Genomic DNA, 8071 nt, shown 5'->3' with positions numbered 1-8071 from the left:
GAGTTGACCCATAGTAGCTCAACCAGAGTCCTTCCTGGGATGGAAGGATTCAGGAAGCTAGCTGGTCTACTTGCTCCTTTAGGGTAGCCTTACCACATCCACAGGAACAGCTCTGAGGACCTGCACTCAACCATTATTCAGCTTTCTGTCTATATGGATTTGCATATTCTGAACAGTTGACAGTATACAGCCTTGATGTATTCCTTTCGCAATTTGGAATAAGTCCATTGTTCCATGTTTGGTTCTAATTGTTGCTTCTTGACCTGCATACAGGTTTCTCAGGAGGCAGGTAAGTTGTTCTGATATTCTCATCTCTTTAAGAATTTTTCACAGTTTGTGATCCACACAATCAAAGGCTTTGGTGCAGTCAATGAAGCAGAAGTAGATGTTTTTCTCGAAATCCTTTGTGCTCTCAATGATCCAATGAATGTTGACAATTTAATCTCTATTATGATGGAAATGAATTAAAGAAATATTATCATGATTTTGCTTCTCATGTATCATTGAAGTAGACTCTATATCACATTCAGTTCAGTTCAGTCACTCAGTTGTGTCTGACTCTTTGTGACCCCTTGAATTGCAGCACACCAGGCCTCCCTGTCCATCACCAACTCCCAGAGTTCACTCAAACACACGTCAATTGAGTCGGTGATGCCATCCGGCCATCTCATCCTCTGTTGTCCCCTTTTCCTCCTGCCCCCAATCCCTCCCATCATCAGAGTCTTTTCCAATGAGTCAACTCTTCTCATGAGGTGGCCAAAGTACTGGAGTTTCAGTTTCAGCATCATTCCTTCCAAAGAACACCTAGGGCTGATCTCCTTTAGAATGGACTGGCTGGATCTCCTTGCAGTCCATGGGACTCTCAAGAGTCTTCTCCAACACCACAGTTCAAAAGCATCAATTCTTCGGCACTCAGCTTTCATCACAGTCCAACTCTCACATCCATACATGACCACTGGAAAAACCATAGCCTTGACTAGATGGACCTTTGTTGGCAAATTAATGTCTCTGCTTTTGAATATGCTATCTAGGTTGGCCATAACTTTCCTTCCAAGGAGTAAGCGTCTTTTAATTTCATGGCTGCGGTCACCATCTGCAGTGATTTTGGAGCCCAGAAAAATAAAGTCTGACACTGTTTCCACTGTTTCCCCATCTATTTCCCATGAAGTGATGGGACCAGATGCCCTGACCTTCGTTTTCCGAATGTTGAGCTTTAAACCAATTTTTTCACTCTCCACTTTCACTTTCGTCAAGAGGCTTTTTAGTTCCTCTTCACTTTCTGCCATAAGGGTGGTGTCATCTGCATATCTGAGGTTATTGATATTTCTCCTGGCAATCTTGATTCCAGCTTGTGCTTCTTCCAGCCCAGCATTTCTCATGGTGTACTCTGCATGTAAGTTAAATAAGCAGGGTGACAATATACAGCCTTGACGTACTGCTTTTCCTGTTTGGAACCAGTCTGTTGTTCCATGTCCAGTTCTAACTGTTGCTTCCTGACCTGCATACGGGTTTCTCAAGAGGCAGGTCAGGTGGTCTGGTATTCCCATCTCTTTCAGAATTTTCCACAGTTTATTGTGACCCACACAGTCAAAGGCTCTGGCATAGTCAATAAATCAGAAATAGATGTTTTTTTCTGGAACTGTCTTGCTTTTTCGATGATCCAGCAGATGTTGGCAATTTGATCTCTGGTTCCTCTGCCTTTTCTAAAACCAGCTTGAACATCTGGAAGTTCACAGTTCACGTATTGCTGAAGCCTTGCTTGGAGAATTTTAAGCGTTACTTTACTAGCGTGCGAGATGAGTGCAATTGTGTGGTAGTTTGAGCATTCTTTGGCATTGCCTTTCTTTGGGATTGGAATGAAAACTGACCTTTTCCAGTCCTGTGGCCACTGCTGAGTTTTCCAAATTTGCTGGCACATTGAGTGCAGCACTTTCACAGCATCATCTTTCAGGATTTGAAATAGCTCCACTGGAATTCCATCACCTCCACTAGCTTTGTTCATAGTGATGCTTTCTAAGGCCCACTTGACTTCACTTTCCAGGATGGCTCTAGGTGAGTGATCACACCATCATGACTATCTTGTTTATGAAGATCTTCAGTTCTTCTGTGTATTCTTGCCACTTCTTAGTATCTTCTGCTTCTGTTAGGTCCATACCATTTCTGTCCTTTATTGAGCCCATCTTTGCATGAAATTTTCCCTTGGCATTTCTAATTTTCTGGAAGAGATCTCTAGTCTTTCTCATTTTGTTATTTTCCTCTATTTCTTTGCATTGATTGCTGAAGAAGATTTTCTTATCTCTTCTTGCTATTCTTTGGAACTCTGCATTCAGATGCTTATATCTTTCCTTTTCTCCTTTGCTTTTCACTTACCTTATTTTCGCAGCTACTTGTAAGGCCTCCCCATACAGCCATTTTCTTTTTTGCATTTCTTTTCCATGGGGACGGTCTTGATCCCTGTCTCCTGTACAGTGTCACAAACCTCCATCCATAGTTCATCAGGCACTCTATGTATCAGATCTAGTACCTTAAATCTATTTCTCACTTCCACTGTATAATCGTAAGAGATTTGATCATAAGGGCTGCACTGGTGCAGGAGGGCTGAGAGGAGCTACTCCACATTCAAGGTCAGGAGGGGCAGCAGTGAGGAGATACCTCTCATCCAAGGTAAGGAGCAGAGGCTGTGCTTTGCTGCAGCAGCCGTGAAGAGATACCCCATGTCCAAGGTAAGAGAAACCTAAGTAAGATGGTCGGTGCTCCAAGAGGGCATCAGAGGGCAGAAAGACTGAAACCATAATCACAGAAAACTAGTCAATCTAATCACACTAGAACCACAGCCTTGTCTAACTCAATGAAACTAAGCCATGCCCATGGGGCCACCACGCAGGTCATGGTGGAGAGGTCTGACAGAATGTGGCCCACTGGAGAAGGGAATGGAAAACCACTTCAGTATTCTTGCCTTGAGAACCCCATGAACAGTATGAAAAGGCAAAATGATAGGATACTGAAAGAGGAACTCCTCAGGTGAGTAGGTGCCCAATATGCTACTGGAGATCAGTGGAGAAATAACTCCAGAAAGAGTGAAGGGATGGAGCCAAAGCAAAAACAATACCCAGCTGTGGATGTGACTGGTGATAGAAGCAAGGTCTGATGCTGTAAAGAGCAATATTGCATAGGAACCTGGAAAGTTAGGCCCATGAATCAAGCCAAATTGGAAGTGGTCAAACAGGACATGGCAAGAGTGAATGTTGACATTCTAGGAATCAGCGAACTAAAATGGACTGGAATGGGTGAATTTAATTCAGATGACCATTATATCTACTACTGCAGGCAGGAATGCCTTAGAAGAAATGGAGTAGCCATCACAGTCAACAAAAGAGTCTGAAATGCAGTACTTGGATGCAATCTCAAAAATGACAGAATGATCTCTGTTCATTTCCAAGGCAAACCATTCAATATCACAGTAACCCAAGCCTATGCTCCAACCAGTAATGCTGAAGAAGCTGAAGTTGAACGGTTCTATGAAGGTCTACAAGACCTTTTAGAACTAACACCCCCCAAAATAGGTCCTTTTCATTATAGGGAACTGGAATGCAAAAGTAGGAAGTCAAGAAACACCTGGAGTAACAGGCAAATTTGGCCTTGGAATATGGAATGAAGCAGGGCAAAGGTTAATAGAGTTTTGCCAAGAGAATGCACTGGTCATAGCAAACACCCTCTTCCAACAACACAAGAGAAGACTCTACACATGGACATCACCAGATGGTCAACACCGAAATCAGATTGATTATATTTCTTGCAGCCCAAGATGGAGAAGCTCTATACAGCCAGCAAAAACAAGATCGGGAGCTGACTGTGGCTCAGATCATGAACTCCTTATTGCCAAAAACCACTAGACCATTCAGGTATGATTTATATCACATTAAAGGGATGACAAATAAAAGTCCATGGTAACTTAGGCAAAGGTTGTATGAAATAACTTCAAATTGCCTCTTTAGTCTAATCTGCCAGGATGTTATACTGTTGGGCTATCTTGTTGTTTACTAAATTAGATAAATAACATATAGTCTGTTCAGATGATGACTTATTAGCTCACCCCATTATGCGTGCATCCTAAGTCGCATAGTCATGTCTGAGTCTTTGCAACCCAGTGGACTGTAGCCCACCAGGCTCTTCTGTCCATGGGTGCTCCAGGCAAGAATACTGAAGTGGGTTGCCATGACCTTCTCTAGGGGATCATCACATTATATATTTTTTAAAATGATTACTGTGAAGTTTTTTCCCTAAGCTGAATCAAGTTGGGTTTTTTTTTTTTAATTTTATTTTATTTTTAAACTTTACATAATTGTATTAGTTTTGCCAAATATCAAAATGAATCCACCACAGGTATACGTGTGTTCCCCATCCTGAACACTCTTCCTTCCTCCCTCCCCATAACATCCCTCTGAGTCGTCCCAGTGCACTAGTCCCAAGCATCCAGTATAATGAAGCAGTTTAATGACATATTTCCAGGGTTTTAGTTTCTGAAACTTGTGTTTAGGTACTAGTGATTTTTTTAAAATTAATTAATTTTTTATTGAATTAAATTGCTTTACAGAATTTTGCTGTTTTCTGTGAAACCTCAACATGAATCAGCCATAGGTATATATATACCCCCTCCCTTTAGGAACTCCCTCCCATCTCCCTCCTCATCCACCCCTCTAGGTTGATAAAGAGCCCCTGTTTGAGTTTCCTGAGCCATACAGCAAATTCCTGTTAGGTTTCTATTTTACATATGGTAATGTACATTTCAGTGTTACTCTTTCCATACATCTCACCCTCTCCTCCCCTTCCCCATGTCCATAAGTCTATTCTCTATGTCTGTTTCTCCATTGTTGCCCTGTAAATAAATTCTTCAGTACCATTTTTCTAGATTTCATATATATGTGTTAGAATACGGTATTTATCTTTCTCTTTCTGACTCACTTCACTTGGTATAATTGGTTCTAGGTTCATCCACCTCATCAGAACTGACTTAAATGCATTCCTTTTTATGGCTGAGTAATACATCACAACTTCTTTATCCATTCATCTGTCGATGGACATCTAGGTTGCTTCCATGTTCTAGCTCTTGTAAATAGTGCTGCAATGAACAAGGGGATACACGTGTCTCTTTCAATTTTGGTTTCCTCAGGGTATATGCCTAGGAGTGGGATTGCTGGGTCATATGGTGGTTCTTTTTTTTTTTTTAATTTAAAAAAAATTTTTTTTAAAAATTTTCTCCCAAATCTTCCCACTTATGGTGGTTCTATTCCTAGTTTCTTAAAGAATCTCCATACCATCTTCCATAGTGCCTGGATCAATTTACATTCCCACCAGCAGGGCAAGAGTGTTCCCTTTTCTCCATACTCTCTCCAGCATTTATTGTTTTTAGACATTTTGATGAAGGCCATTCTGACTGGTGTGAGGTGATATCTCATTGTATTTTTGATTTGCATTTCTCTAATAATGAGCAATGTTGAGCATCTTTTCAAGTGTTTGTTAACCATCTGTATGTCTTCTTTGGAGAAATGTTTGTTTAGGTCTTTTCCCCCACTTTTTGATTGGGTTGTTTGTTTTTCTGGTATTGAGTTGTATGAGTTGTTTGTATATTTTGGAAATTAAACCTTTGTTAGTTGTTTCATTTGCTATTATTTTCTCCCATTCTGAGGGTTGTCTTTTCACCTTGCTTATAGTTTCCTTTGCTGTGCAAAACTTTTATGTTTAATTAGGTCCTATTTGTTTACTTTTGCTTTTATTTCCTTTAATCTAGGAGGTGGGTCATAAAGGATCTTGCTTTGATTTATGTCATCGAGTATTCTGCCTATGTTTTCCTCTAAGAGTTTTACAGTTTCTGGTCTTTAATCCATTTTGAGTTTATCTTTATGTATGGTGTTCAGTTCAGTTTAGTCGCTCAGTCGTTTCTGACTCTTTTCGACCACATGAATTGGAGCATGCCAGGCCTCCTGTCCGTCACCAACTCCCGGAGTTCACTCAAACTCACGTCATCAAGTCAGTGATGCCATCCAGCCATCTCAACCTCTGTTGTCCCCTTCTCCTCCTGCCCCCAATCCCTCCCAGCATCAGAGTCTTTTCCAATGAGTCAACTCTTCGCATGAGATGGCCAAAGTTCTGGAGTTTCAGCTTCAGCATCAGCCCTTCCAATGAACACCCAGGACTGATCTCCCTTAGGATGGACTGATTGGATCTCCTTGCAGGCCAAGGAACTCTCAAGAGTCTTCTCCAACACCATAGTTCAAAAGCATTCAATAGGAAGTGTTCTAATTTCATTCTTTTACATGTAGCTGTCCAGTTTTCCCAGCACCATTTATTGAAGAGACTGTCTTTGCCCCATTGTATATTCTTGCCTCCTTTGTCAAAAATAAGGTACCCATAGGTGCATGGGTTTATTTCTGGTCTTTCTATCTTGTTCCATTGGTCTATATTTGTGTTTGGGGGCCAGTACTGTACTGTCTTGATGACCAAAGCTTTGTAGTATAACCTGAAGTCAGGAAGGTTGATTCTCCCAGCTCCATTCTTCTTTCTCAAGATTGCTTTGGCTATTTGAGGTCTTTTGTGTTTCCATATGAATTCTGAATTTTTTTGTTCTAGTTCTTTGAAAAATGCCTTTGGTAATTTGATAGGGATCACATTGTATCTGTAGATTGCATTTGGTTATATAGTCATTTTCACAATACTGATTGTTCCTACCAGAACATGGAATATACCTCCATATGTTTATGTCATCTTTCATTTCTTTCTTTAGTGTCTTACAATTCTCTGTGTACAGTCCTTTTGTCTCCTTCAGTTCAGTTCAGTTCAGTAGCTCAATCATGTCTGACTCACTGCGACCCCATGAACTGCAGACTGCCAGGCCTCCCGGAGTCCACCCAAACCCATATATATTGAGTTGGTGAGCCCATCCAACTATCTCATCCTCTGTCATCCCCTTATCCCCCTGCCCTCAATCTTTCCCAGCATCAGGGTCTTTTCCAATGAATCAGCTCTTCACATCAGGTGGCCAAAATATTGGAGTTTCAGCTTCAACATCAGTCCTTCCAATGAACACCCAGGACTGATCGCCTTTAGGATAGACTGGTTGGATCTCCTTGCAGTCCAAGGGACTCTCAAGAGTCTTCTCCAACACCACAGTTCAAAAGCATCAATTCTTCTGTGCTCAGCTTTCTTTATAGTCCAACTCTCACATCCATACATAACCACTGGAAAAACCATAGCCTTGACTAGATGGACCTTTGATGGCAAAGTAATGTCTCTGCTTTTTAATTTGCTGTCTAGGTTGGTCATAACTTTCCTTCCAAGGAGTAAGCATCCTTTGATTTCATGGATGCAATCACCATCTGCAGTGATTTTGGAGCCCAGAAAAATAAAGTCAACCACTGTTTCCACTGTTTCCCCATCTATTTCCCATGAAGTCATGGGACCAGATGCCATGATCTTCATTTTCTGAATGTTGAGCTTTAAGCCAACTTTTTCACTCTCCTCTTTCACTTTCATCAAGAGGCTTTTTAGTTCCTCTTCACTTTCTGCCATAAGGGTGGTGTCATCTGCATATCTGAGGTTATTGATATTTCTCCCGGCAATCTTGATTCCAGCTTGTGCTTCCTCCAGCCCAGCGTTTCTCATGATGTACATTGCATATAAGTTAAAAAGTACAGTGACAATATACAGTCTTGACGTACTCCTTTTCCTATTTGGAACCAGTCTGTTGTTGTTCCATGTCCACTTCTAACTGTTGCTTCCTTACCTGCATACAGGTTTCTCAAGAGGCAGGTCAGGTGGTCTGGTATTCCCATCTCTTTCAGAATTTTCCGCAGTTTATTGTGATCCACACAGTCAAAGACTTTGGCATAGTCAATAAAGCAGAAATAGATGTTTTTCTGGAACTCTCTTGCTTTTTCAATGATCTAGCAGATGTTGGCAATTTGATCTCTGGTTCCTTTGCCTTTTCTAAAACCAGCTTGAACATCTGGAAGTTCATGGTTCACATACTGCTGAAACCTGGCTTGAAGAATTTTAAGCATTACTTTACTAATGT

The sequence above is a fragment of the Bos indicus x Bos taurus genome, chromosome 22 (genome assembly GCF_003369695.1).
Source record: "Bos indicus x Bos taurus breed Angus x Brahman F1 hybrid chromosome 22, Bos_hybrid_MaternalHap_v2.0, whole genome shotgun sequence".
In the NCBI taxonomy this organism is placed as follows: domain Eukaryota; kingdom Metazoa; phylum Chordata; class Mammalia; order Artiodactyla; family Bovidae; genus Bos; species Bos indicus x Bos taurus.
Note: the sequence above shows the minus strand (reverse complement) of the source record.